At 33.8% G+C, this 14,619-nt stretch overlaps 1 pseudogene; it reads right to left on the bottom strand.

Annotated features, from left to right (window-relative positions):
• Positions 1-1,527: 1,527 nt before the first annotated feature.
• LOC149251694 (GPN-loop GTPase QQT1 pseudogene) lies at positions 1,528-8,230 on the bottom strand (annotated as a pseudogene).
• Positions 8,231-14,619: the final 6,389 nt, after the last annotated feature.

Raw genomic sequence — 14,619 nt, 5'->3', positions numbered from 1 at the left:
TGTTGAAATCTAAAATATTACCGTCATCATGTCATGAAATGTATATATATAGATAAGTTGATAGAGACAATTTCATCCATAGTCTCCTTCATTAAACTTGTTGTTATTTCATGGAAGAAGGTGGTTTTTTTTATTTAGATGAGGTAACTTGAGTTTAATTCCTCTGCAACCATTTCTTTGCTTGAATTTTTTATTTTATTGATTTTTTTCTTCCATTTTTGTTCACTCATGAACCCTATTTTTTCTTGAATGGCAATGTCCATCAATCATAGGAAGAAAAATTAGATTTGGTTTGTGCAAAAATGGTGAAAGACTCAACAAAGGCGCATAAAGCTTCAACCCTAGATGTTATAAAAGTACATGAACAAAAAAATGTACAAGTATCATCCTTATAGAAATATTGTTATTTCAAAATGCTTAAAGAACACATCTTTAATATTTTGCAACATATTTTGTGTTGAAAATGTAGCAGGGAATGGCTTCTTTGACTTGTGCCTTAGTCAAAGATGCTAATTCGAATTCAATCTCATAGATACTTGAGTTAGTTGTTTGTTAACATGTATGATGTGGCCTATCACTGACTTATTGTTAGTTGATTTGAATTAGATGGTCTTCAGTGAGTTGTGGACTAGTTAATGGCTAAAATTAGTTATCTAGTGGAGTTAAATCTAGTGTAAGTCAGTTAACTGATCTCTAGTTATATAATAGAGAGTTTTGAGTTTAGTTGAGCAGTTGACTTTCTATTAACTCAACTTACTCTCAATTAATTGTTGCAGTTGTTAAATTTATCCCTAGTAGGTGATGCAATTTTAATTCCCTGTTGAGATTGAATGAAGGCACAAATTGTATTTATGATGGTACACAAGTTTTTTTGTGCAGAGATTGAGAAGCAAGAAGCAAAATTGTCTTGGGAATTATGCAAGGAAATAGGAGAGATTAATACTTTTTAGGGGCATATTTGCGCTAGGAAATAGGAGCTTCCTATCATGCCTTATTTTCCTAAGTGGTGGGCAATTCTTGTGTATAGTTGATCAGTATTGTAGGGAGCTTCAAGCTTGAAGCAAATTCTATGTAATAGATCAAATTTTTAGTTGATTTAATACAAGCAAGAGGGGTTTTTCCTAGTTGGGTTCCCCAGATAAATTTTGTGTTCCACGTGTGATTGTGTTTCTATTCATTATTTTATTTCCACTGAATTTTGGTAGAGAAATCTTGTGTCTTTTGCAGATCAATTTTCTCTCTTTAGCAGTTGCAAGGTTTCAAGGATTTTCTACAATGTAGCAAGGAATGGCTTCTTTGACTTGTGCCTTCATCAAAGATGTTAATTCCTTGCGAAATTTTCAACATTTTGTAGTTAAACGTTTTATCTTGTATGGAAATTTAGAGAATACTTGTTTGTATTTTGTTATATCTCTACAAGGGTGAGAGCTTCATTAATCGCTACAAAGCATAACATGCATCTCTTCCAAAGTTACATCTCTAATAACCTGCATCTATTCCCAAACTGAATCTTAGGTTTTAAGTAGCCTAATCTTCAATCCCCTCACATATTGCCTTTGTAATTTTATTGTATTTAACAAAACATGGATATTGCTCAAGATATTGTTGTAAATATGACAAGTCCTACACATCCATGTGGAATTATAAATGGAAAATGATGCTTCCATAACTTATAATAAGAACTATCTTTTACAATACATTAATATGTGGTAGTTATGGATGTAACATTATTGTTAAAGATAGTAACAAAGCATTAATATGGTACCTAGGATCACTACAAATATGGGCATCAAGTAAGAGTATTGTTGTGAGACTATAATCCATCCTTCTATTGCAATTTAAGCAAGTAAGGGGTCAAATTTTGAATTGGGAAAATATATGCTTAGACCCATTTTCCATATTAGTTCTACTTAATTATGTAGTACTAGGAATTGGAGCATTCACCATTTTTACTTTCTCATAGCTTCCAACAAATATGGTTATCAAGTAAGCTCATTGTTGCAAGGTTGTAGTCTATATTTATGTTGTGAATATAAAAGTAAGGAGCCCAAGTTTGAATTGGGAAAATAGATGCTTAGAACCATCTATAGATTACTTCTTCTCAATTATGCATTATTGGGACTTGAGAATATTCCCTACTTTTAGTTTCTCATATTTTCTAACTATATATTTGTACTATCATTAAGCAAAAAAAAGATTGATGAAATTTTTGTTTCTACCTTCTAAAAGGAACATGGGGTTCAAGAATTTAAGATTTATCCCTATTTAACTAAACTCTTGTTTCCAAGGTGGGTCTATAGATTAGGACTAACCACATCTGATCTAGGTTTGTCTAAGAAATTAAACTAAATATTGGAAATAGAATATGTCACAAGAGTATGAAAATAATGTAGAGGAAATCTCAACAACAAAATACATCACAAGTGCATAAAAGAAATAATGTAAAGGAAAAAATTGTATGGACAAGGCTTAATTATTTTTAATAAATAGTAAAAATGTCATAAGAATACATCGTGAGAAAATTCATCACTTTTACAATGGTGAGCACATGTATTTATATTATTTACAAGTGCCCTTTCACCTAGAGTCATGCATTTTCATTATATTTCAAATACCATGTGTAAACACCACGGGAAAATACCATGTGTAAAAACTAATGAATGGTTGTATATGGTAAAATCTAATTGTACAATTAGATTTTTATTTTTTGTCTTCCACCTTTCAAATACCATGGGTGGATATCATGGTTTGAAAAAACCATGGGCTTGTAAGCCACCAATAGTAGAAAATAATTATTGACCATGATGATTCACCAACATCCACCTAAATCAATCCCCCCCCATAGGAAACAATGGTCTCCATTGCCTCAAGTTCCCTTATTAGATGAGGAAACTTCTACTAAATTTGGCTCGTAGTGAGCCACCTTTCGTGGTGAAGAAGTTGCCCTACTTTAACAACCCAATAGAGTTGCACATGGTGTTGGTGCATATCCTTAATCTTGGTGTTCATAAGATGATCAATTGTATCATGTTGAATGTAGTCAAGATTGAATTTTGTGGGGGAAATTGCTTGGTTTACTCCAAGGTGTCCATAAAGGGTGAAAAATATTACCAAAGCAACTCCAAATTAAACATCGGGTGCAATCCAAGGAAAAGGGGAATACTCAAATCAAAATCATTTTCACCCACAACCTTTGTGATTGTGTAAGGCCCATGACAGAGTGGTATGAGCTTCCTATGGGGGCATGTGAGGCTCTCTTTATGTCAATGCAACCACACCTTATCACCAACCTGAAACTTGTGTGGAACTTGAGGTTGGACATATCGATGCTTGTACTTGGCACTAGCTTTCTATATGATATCATGAGCCTTTTGTTGGAGGTGTTGGATCCCTTCCACAAACTTGGATGCTCTATCTACCTCGACATGAGCATGGGAGTACTTTATAGCCATGTTTAGCATAGGGAAGGTTTTCATCCCATGTATGTGGATGTTTGACTTCGAAGTGTAAAGGCACCCTTGTAGGTGATGTGAATATGTATCTAGGCCCCTCTACAATCTTATCCACCTATTTATGTTCAGTAGAGAGATATTTCATTGAATATGTGGTGGTTGTAGTGACCTTTTTTTCTCCTTCTAACCAAACCATGAAGAGGACAAACTTGGAAGTATGAGAGACTATTGTTTGGCATTGTTTTTCTAAGACTAATTAATTTCCTATAGTTGTAACTACCTTTCGTATCTTATAAAGTTAATCCCACAAAGTAATAATAAAAGTACAAGGTTGAGACACATAGACAGCATGATGTTTCCACATATAAGTTTTTCCCATAAGAATTTCACCAAATTCAAGCGTGGAAACATCACATAGTTACTAATCTTTGAAGGGCTTGATGCCATGTGATAGGCAACATTATTGTCTGACACGATTGTCTCATCCATGGCTCAACCAACCAATGGTGTATGTTTGGGGGTGTGGCATTGTCGACAACTTCAATCTCTTGATGACCTCAGCTAAGATTGGGTTCGTCTAGATCTCGCTATCAACAATAAAATATAGTGGGGTCCCCTTCACCCACATCTATGAATAGAAGAGGTGATCCCCCTCCTTAGGCTCCTCTGACTCTTTTGGTTGGATCTTCGTAGTTGTAATGGTAGCATTGGTTCTACATCAATGATCAAATTTCCTTTATCATGTTCTGAATCAAAATCTGAACTAAAGTGTATTTTTTCTCTTTGGTCGCAACCAACAATGGTTGTTTCAAGTAGCATTCATTAGTTTTGTGCCAAGGGATTTTGTGGAACGTGCACCACTTTCTATTGTCCTTCTTTGAATTCCCAATACCCTTATTTTCCTATGACTTGGGCTAGTTATCTTGAGGTTGTATCTCCTTTCATTGTCCCTTGTTATGTGAGTTAGAGCCTTCTTTTCCAAGCTTTTGTTTCGGAGAGTTTGCATACCTAAACTCCCATTTATTCCTTTGCTTCAATTTATGCTCTAGCTTACCAACATATCGATAAGTGACTCTTAATGAGGAGATGTCTAGGAAATCCATATCCATTTGGATGTGCCTATGTAGGCCACTATGATGCTTCAAAACTAGATGTCGCTTAGAGCCTTTGATACCCAACTTTGAGAGAAAGGTATGGAAAATATTGTCATACTCTGGCATTTTTTGGTCTCTCTCTTTTCTTAGAGTTGTCCATCTCATGTATTAGTCATCATAGTTTCATACAAGGTAGAATTCCTCCTTGATGGCATCAACAAAATTGGCCCAAGTAGGGCCTACATTGAATATCCCATACTTGTCATTGTTTTGTCTTTCCTAGTAACGTTTCCACTAATATTTGACATAGGGAAGGGCTTTCCTGAGCGCAAAGGTGTTATTCTCATTGTTGGAAAAATTATGGACATAATAATAGCCCTCTAAAAGATTTAACGATTTATCCAAATCATATGCATATATTTTTCCTTTAAATAAAGGAATATCAAAGTTAACTTGTATCTTGAAGGGTGTCACACCTCCAAAATTGTTGCTTGTTGAAAGTGTCTCGACTGTTGTTGGAAGTCGTCAAAGGATATGGGTGAAATTATCCATCATCACATTCCTATGTCATGTGAATGCTTCCTCAAGCAACAACTTGAAAGGATCTCCTACTCCATCATTTCACTTTTATTATACCATGGGAGGTCACTTGGGCTAGCAAGAGTCAATGTCCCCAAGTGAAACTAGCTTGAGATTCAACTCTTTATACATTGACCTCATCAAGGACATGCATAGGGAAAATATGAGGAGAAGATTGCTTTGATACCATTGATTTAGGTTGTTTGAGGACCAAAACTAAATATTGATAATAGAATATGCCACAATTGTTTGAAAATAATGTAGAGGAAATCTTGACTATAGAATATGTCACAAGTGCATAAAACAAATAATGTAGAGGGATAAATAAAATGAAAGAGCTTAATTATCTTTACTAAATGGTGATGATCCATTGAATTGGCACTCTTTTTGTCAACTAAACCATCCCCTTTTCCCGATTTATCCCTCTTTTCCCAATCTCTAATCATTATATACATCATTCATTGCTCATATACTCATAGGTATATATACATGCTTGTTAAGTTCTTTATTTCTTATGCTTTGGTTAGAATTAAGGGTTGTTAAATAAGTATCAAGGAGTAGGTGCTATGTGACTCAGTGAATATATATATATGTTTATGCTTAGCATTTGGTGTGCAAATAATAAATGGTGGATTGATCACAGTGTTAAAATGTTTTCTTGAGTTATTAGGTTGGCTATCAATAACCATATCAGTTTTGGTCAAGCATCAAGGGAGAAATTTCAACCATAGATTTGACCCTATCATTTTGATCGAGAGTCGAGGACCTTTTCTAAGGCCAAGGATGTCCAAAGACCTTGTTATTTTAATCAACATCAAGAACTTTTGATACATATCGAAGATCCTTTTCACTATTATTTCTTTGCGGCGAGATGTAAAAAGGGACCTCAGTTATTTGTAGTTATGAGGATCACTATCACAGAGATAGATGTACAAGATAAGAATGTGCATTGGCACCTAATACTATGGGTCATTGGGCCAATTTGTATAAACATATATTCTCTCCAAAAACATAGGCTATCATAAATTATTGGGAAGTCTTTGCTTTGCACATGTGGTATTTCCCCAGCTCTGACCAACCCTTGGAATCTCTGGAGCGACCACATCTACAGTTGAACAAGCATGAATCAAAAGGCTTATATTGGCTCTAGGCAAAAGTTGTGAAGCCATATTTAGATTTCATGGTGATCATGCCACTGGAATCTATTATAGTTCGTTGTTTATTAATAGTGCACTGTTATTTTTATCTATGTTTAGTTTACCAAGTAGAGTTATATTGTTATCTCAGTAATGAAATTAGACTCCTAAATTTTTATATATATGGGCACCTTATAGTGTGTATTTGTGATTGTGGAATGAACTTTGTAATCGCTACTATGTTTTAATATAATTGAGATTGTAAGTTATGTGTGTAATTTTTTTTGGGTTTTTTTTGTTTTTTTGTTCTTATGTGTTGTTGTGGATGAATCTAAAGTGTAATTCAAAGACTATGTTGACCACTTAACAATGTTGATGCACAAGAAGGCCTTGAGTAGGGGGTCACTCAAGGTGCGATATCATGCCAATTCCTTTTCTAATTTTTTTTGCAAGTAGGATTAGATTGTGGTTTATGTTTTTGATTTTTTGAATATATTTTATGCTCAGTTAATTTCCATTCAATTTTATATCGAAGTGATTGTGTGGTTTTATGACTTTCTTAAGTTCATAGATTAGTTTTTTGGGGGGTATTCTAGCATGCTTTACAAATAAACGCTGCAAATTTGGGTGTTGAAGAATAGCTTAGATTTAAATCCACCCAATTGCACTAATCTACTCACCCTTAGATGAAAATTGGGTGTGTGAGGCATCATGTAGCCAAGTAAATGAATTGTCCTTAAGTAAATCCTTCCATCCGAGTCTGAATCCCCATGAGCTTCTTTTCTTAGGTCACCAAAACAACATGAATGACTTGCCTCTTATGTATATTGCACAGATTGCCTCACAAGTCTACAAAGCCCAGTTTGACAAATTAAATGTATTATGTAACCTAAACTCGCAGTAAAATGAGAAACACATAAATACATCGTCAAATGGTAAAAATGTCATAAGATTACATCATGAGAAATTTCATTACTTTTACAATGGTGAAGGCCCATATTTATATTATTTATGGGTGTATTTTCACCTAGATTCATGCACTTTCATTATATTTCAAATACCATGGGTTGCAAAAAAACCATGGGTGAATACCATAAATCACTATGGTAAAAACTAGCAATGAGACTTTTATTTTGTTTTATTCCACCTTTCAAATATTACCGAAACAATCAACTTGTAAGCCACCAATAGTAGAAAATGATTATTGATTGTGGTGATTCATCGACATCCACCTAGATCACCATCTCAACGATGGAAAAAATCCACCTTCAAAAATATTGTGGAACATGCCATTAATTTTTTCTAATAACTTACATTCCTCCCCAAATTAGCTATTAGATTTTATGTAACATAGTCTTCAATCAACTCATGCTATGCCTTGCTAAGTTTTTTTTTTCACTTAAGATAACAAGGATCTTGATTTAGATATTGTTATAAATATGAAAAGTCATACACATCTATGTAGACTTTAAATTGAAAGAGAGACTTTGAAAACTTTCAGTAAGATCCATGTTGGAAACTGCATTAATATGTGGTAGTTCTAGATGCAACATTGGTGTCAAAGACAATAATGGAGAACTAATATATTTCTCGTGATTACAACAATATGGGCATCAACTGAGTGTATTTTTGCAAGACTGTAGTGTATACTTTTGTGCATCTCAAGATCGATGTTCTTGGAATTTGAATGAATCGTGAAGAGATAAACCTACCTTGGGAAATCAAAGAGAAGGTAGTGCTCTTTTGCAAGAGGCTCTAGTTGAGTTTGCAACCAATCTATGTTCTTCTCTAGGTAAATCATGCCATCAACTAGGCTTCCATTGGGGCGAAGTCCACATTTAGTCATTACATATTTGATATTGATTACATCCTTAATGTTGAAAACATGTTCATAGAGAAAAGCATCATTTGTAGGATCCAATTTTATCACTGCGACTTTCCTATAAAAAAGGGTGATAAACTTAGACATATGTTGGAAATATTGAGAGGGGGGTGAATAATTATTTCACTTCAATTAGTCAATTTTAACTTTGCAGAGAATTAATTATCATTAGCATTAGATCAAAACATAAATTAGCAAAACCATTCAAAAACTCATAACATCCAAGACAGTACACAAGAGATTTTTAGGTGGAAACCCTTCTAGGAGAAAAATCACGGAATGCTTCTTGATATAGGTCTTTAAAAATTACATAAATAGGAAGCTCCAACCTCCAAGATTCTCCAGCTAACTACAATGAGGCTCAAACCCCCTGCTTTGTCAGCTCCAACTGAAAGGATGCTTCAATGCCCTAGTTTACTAGCTCTAGCTGGAAGAATGCTCCAATGTGCTAGTTTACCAACTCCCATTGGAAGGATGCACAAACACCTTATTTTACTAGATTTAATGCCCTAGATTTATAAGCTCTAACTGAAAGGATGCTCCAATTCCCTACACAACCTCCAACCTGCCCTAGCACCACCCTACCACCCTGGAGCGTTCTCAAGTTCAAACCTACCCTAGCACCACCCTTTTGCCTCGAACTGTTTTCAAGCTCCAAACTGAAGGAGACTCCAATATTTGCCTTACACCACCCTACCACGCTGAAGATATAAGATAATTGAATAAGATTCAACATTATCTTTAACGTTGTTGCCACTATATTGTTACCACTCTCACTATATTTCAAAGTTTTCCACACAAGAAGCTACTTTGTCACAATATGGTTGTCAATCCTGAATAAATGTTCATACAACAAAGTCTGACGTCATCCATATAATTTGTCATCAATAACCCTAACTTGCAGTTTTGCAATACAAACCTTATATTTCAACAACAACCCTAGATGATCTAGCATTGCACTTTCTTATGATAGACATTCATCAACATACAACAATATCAAGATAATTTGTTTCTATAACACAAACTCTTTCAGCACTGATCAATGACTCAATAATAGCAATAATATTCTCACCAATAATGGTCAACAATATAAATATCAAAACATGTACTCTGACCTTTCAATAACATCCTCACACATACATCAGCATGTGCATGACAACCCTACCATCTCTACTCAAGCAATGCATCTCACTGTGAGACCCTAACAACACCATTTAAGCACCAAAAGAAAACCTCTACAACAATATGTTCAACATATTCAAACTTCGTTAACACTTAGCTATACAAGCAAGACATAAGCGAGTAAGACATGACACCCACTTGCTCACTGTATGATAATTCTTCAGGAACAGAAATTACTAATCTCCCATAGTATCAGCAAAATAATCTATACCTAAATCACACAATCATCACTTCACACATCTTTTGTTATACGTACAAGAGTATGCACAATATCTAGCTTTGATTAGATAGTGTCAAGCCTTGCTAACCCTCTCTCTACTCAAACCTTGAAGATACCTTCAAATATGTTGGTTTCCAAAGAAATACTTGTTTATGTCTTTCTGACACTGATCTGACCTCTAATGGTTTAGATTCACTGCCCTTATCTTAGTTAGAACGCAGAGCTTCCACTATTGTAAGTGAAACTTCTCAATTAGTGATTAGTTAGGGTCTTTATGCTTTTAATGAGAATTTTAACTGATTTGTTGTAGCCCAAAACTTGACCAAAACATAAATGACTCTTGTATAATTCTAAAATATGAACATAGTACATCAAACAATACCTCTATTTGCAATGCCAAGGATCGCCTCTTCTACGCCATGACTTGATTTCAACGATGACTTGAAGTAGAGTAAAATTTTGTCTTAGGATAATAGACCTCCACAAAAGCACTAGAATTAATGTTATATATAAAAACTTCAACACTTCACAAATTCTTTACAAGGTATGCTCAGTTCAGATTTTGGACTCAAATTTCACCACAAACATTACTTGAAAAATAATAACAAATCCTATGAAAACCCTATATATTCCTTGATCCTCATAGATATTCTTAAGTGAATAATGTAGTGATACTCTATTTAGGTCTATCAAGGGAGGTTGAAAACATGTGCTAAAAAATCCAAAGATATTCCATAGAATGCCACAAATCAACTTAGAGGGTTACAAAAATAGTTTCAAGTCAAAAAGTCACAACAATTTTCAAAGGGTGGGGTTTGTATAGTCTTCAAGTAGGTTCTGAAAATGGCTTGAGACCTACTAACTCGATCAAATTTGTGTCATTGAGTACAGCCTCAAGAAGGTTGAATCTAGTGTGGATGTAGGTCACTGAATTATCCCTCGGTACAATGCTAGTTTGAATCTCATATAGGCTAAGGATAACCTTAGGAAAACTGCCAAAATGATCCTCTGATTAGGGCATGAATCAACCTTCAAAATAGCGAAAATTACCAGCAATATAATAACAAAATATGCCCTAATGAATGACGAATACACTAGGTATTTTAGCCTCAAATCATGCCACAAATTAAGGTTTTAAAACTCAGTGAAATCAAATAAACTCCTAAAACAAATCTTCAAAATTGATCTTAGAATAACCATGGAATAGGTCACAGAACTTCAATGTATGGAGCCAAAAACATCAGTATGAAGCTTCATAATGTGTCCTCATTCATAGTGGCACAAGTGGTATGCTTGAAAATTCTTTAGATGAGAATGCTATAGCCCAATGCATAGAAACTCCACAAAAAATCCCTTGTATGTATGTCAGAAAAGGGTCGAATGGCCTCAAAAGGTGCACAAAAAAACCCAAAGAAAACTCAAAACACATATCAATGTTTAGATGCCTAGAACTATCTAAAAAAACAACCTATTCTTTTGTTGATCATGACTATAAAACCAATAGGAAACACATATAATATTTGTCAAGATATGTGTTGAAATTGTGTCTTTGGAGATCAAATGATTGCCTTTTTATAGAGGTCATGGAAGATTCTAGAAAGGCGTTGACCTGATTAGGAAGGAATAGAAGACAACCTAAAAAATCCTTAAAATTTGAATTTGAAAATTGAAATTTTGGAGCCAAAATCAACAACCATTAGGGCCGAAGTAAATTCCAAGTAATTTATAACTAGAAACCTTCTTCATAGATCGAATTAGGATGGGATAGTCCACATGCAAATGATTAAAATCCCATTACAATTTAATAAAATATTCTTGAGACTAAGTTCCATTTAATAATCCAACCAACAAATATCCCTTAACCTCTTATTTTGGGGATCTTGACCATGATTTTTGGGTTTCAACTTCAAGAATCCTTATCTCCTCAACCGAGAGAATCCACATGTCATGCCACTTACCATTGGAATTAGCACGAGGAGGAAAATTTAATGAAGATGGTTATGGGAGAAAATTCACTAATATTAATCCTCAAATTATTCAACAAGTGTGGGGCATCTGGGGCTTTCTATCCACTCTTATAAGCATTCTTGTCATTTGCATCTTCCATTCAATGCAAACTAAATGAATATTAAGAGAGTTCATAGACCAATGTTGGCATCAATGGCAACACCATTCAACAAACATGTCATTACAATAAGTAGGTTTTCCAAATCCTTGAGGTTGTTGGTTGTAGAAGCTTTTTCTAAATGTTTGGGAGGGGGCTTGAGTATTCTTAATGCTCTCTTTTCAACTTCATCTAGTGTCATTTGAGTCATTTCAATCTTTGTGGACAATAATGAAGATCCTTCTACCTTATCATAATCAACCTTATGAGGAACTCCCTAACAATATGCATATATATATATCCTTAGAAAAGGGGTACTTATCCTCTAAATATTTAGATACCATCCTTGGTCTAATCTGGAAAGACGTTACTAATTAATTTCTATCCTCAAATGATTTAGCACTTAAGATAAAAGGATTATGTAAATCTTCAATTTGTTTAGACTTTACAAACTAAGAATATATAGAATTAAAAGAAGAAATTATATCATTGTTAAGTATAGAAGTATCTCTTGTTTTGCATTATCAAATGTTGCATTTACTCATTTGGTTCATTGATATAATGCCTTTTCCCAACACCAGTTATCTAAAACTAATCCTTCTCACCACTCTTTTGATAAAAAAGATAGTCACCATCTAATATTTTCCAAACATCACTACTTTTAGCCCACTTGTTTGATTTTCAAAATAGACTAGATTTCTCAATTTACTAATTCCTACAAGAAATTTTTTCGATGATGAGTGATAAAACTCTATAGCTTTAGATATGTTAGATTAATAATATGGAACACTCTTTGAATTGTTATCCATCTACCATTTCCTTGAGATACTAAGTGTTCAAACATTGCATCTATTGCCATAAGTTTTTTAGCAATATATAGTGATTATTTCTAAATTTTGAAGCTTATAATGCAAACATGAGTTACCCTGATGAAAATAGACAAGTTCATGAACCTCATTGAATCAATTCATTTAAAAGCCCTCAATTTTCTTATGGATATTTTCATTTTTATACCTTAGTATAAATGCTTTAGTTTCAACCTTTTCCACCATTTCATGCTACACAAAGTGGTTAAGTAGTGCCTCTTTGATTTGCATTCAAACTAGCACAACATAAAAACTAGAAAGTGCGTGTGTTATGTTCATCACCATCCACCAAATGGTGGTTGGAATGATGAACTTTCTCAACAACAATATAAAAAAAAAACAATATATTGGTGGCTTCCATGTTTATGTATATCTCCATAAATTTCCCAAAAACAAAAAAAAAATTAACAGAAAATAGGCAAATGTCTATTTGTCATTTACTGACAAAAAGCTACCTTTTGTTAAGACAAAACAAAAAATTACTACTTTCAGCACTAAACAAGCCCACTTGTTTAGTGTTTGAAACAATGTACTATTTCTTCAATGTACTAATTTGTGTTGGAATTTTTTCCAATGACAAACCATCAAATTCTATAGCTTCAAATGTGTTAGATGAATATGATGAAAATTTCTCTTAACTAATATCTAACCAACGTTTTCCTTGAGGTCTTAAGTGTTCAAAATATGCATATTTTAGCATAACTTTTTTAGCAATATCCAATGACTATATCTAAATTTTGAAGCCCATAACACAAACATGAGTTGACCCAACAGAAATAAACAAGTTCCTCAACCTCACTGAATACATTCATTTAAAATCCATGTTGATAGTGTGTTGAGGTCTCAAAAATCGCTACGTCAACACAGGGGGAAAACCACCTGGTCCGGACCTTAAGACAACTCCTTTTCCGTTTAGGTAGTGACTTCGATTGGGGATAATGGGACCAATTTACCAATGAAAGGTTATTGAATGGATGTGTAATGCTTATAGTGAAGTGAAATAGATGGATTTGCAGTAATGAATTAAATACAAAACATATGCATTAATCTACTCTATAACCCGATATTGTTTAACTTTTATCTAGATGAGATCTATAATGATTTTCCTTAGTAAATGACAATATAGATTTCTCAAACACCAATGGAAATGAAAATATCTCAAGATGATTATGTTGATTAATTAGTTACTCAAAATCATGTGTATTACTCAACGGCAGCATGATCAAAAATGAATACATGTAACATTGTTCTTTAAATAACATATAATAAGAAATATGAAAATATAAATTCACTATTTATTTATAAACAAAACAGAGGTACAAAGATGGAAATACCAGATGTACGCTACTCAGTTTATAAAAGAAATAGCATTAGTTTATTCCTTCCCATAAATATGATTCCAGGAGTACAGTAATGTAACTTCTCAAAATTATTTATGAAAATAACTAAACAATGTTCCAGTTGTTCTATTGAGAAAAGTATGAAAGTACAGTAGTGCGAGTTTTCGTAAGCCTTTCTTCATAAAATTCAGGACCTTTATTTTGTACAACAAGCAAGCTTAAATAGCATAAAACAACTAAATCTATTGTGCATAGCGATGAGGGCATTTAAACAGATACCTTCAACAATGCTTAAAGGAAAATAGTTTTTTGGTAGCAATGTTCTGAATGTGATTTGTTGTCTTCATTAGCTTTGTTTGTTCCATCGGATTCTCTGAATGTTTGTCCATCTGTTTGAACTGAACTCTTGCTTATCGGCACAACTGTCTTCTTCTTCCATGAACCTGAACACGAAAACAGGAATCGATAAACTGAAAATAAATGAGACTGATAAGCGAGTTTTATTTGAAACAAATCATGTTTTGCAGAAAATGAGGATAAAAACGTAGAGTGTAATAAATCTGAACACAACCATCATGGAGAGGAATGTTGAGTGAGGTATGTGTCAAGACAAGTCGGACTTTACGATCTTATTTTGTATCGTTTGTAGATTGGGGGTAGAACTCATAATAATCGCAATCGCTTGGAGATTGGGAGTACTTCAAATAAAATTGCAATCGTGATCGCGGAAAGGTGGATGACTAATGGTTTTTTTCGAGGAGGTC

This window comes from Pinus tabuliformis, chromosome 7 (assembly GCF_031772625.1).
Source record: "Pinus tabuliformis cultivar Carrire ecotype Pingquan chromosome 7, CPIR1, whole genome shotgun sequence".
In the NCBI taxonomy this organism is placed as follows: Eukaryota; Viridiplantae; Streptophyta; class Pinopsida; order Pinales; family Pinaceae; genus Pinus; species Pinus tabuliformis.
Note: the sequence above shows the minus strand (reverse complement) of the source record. Positions and strands in the feature narration are given on the sequence as shown.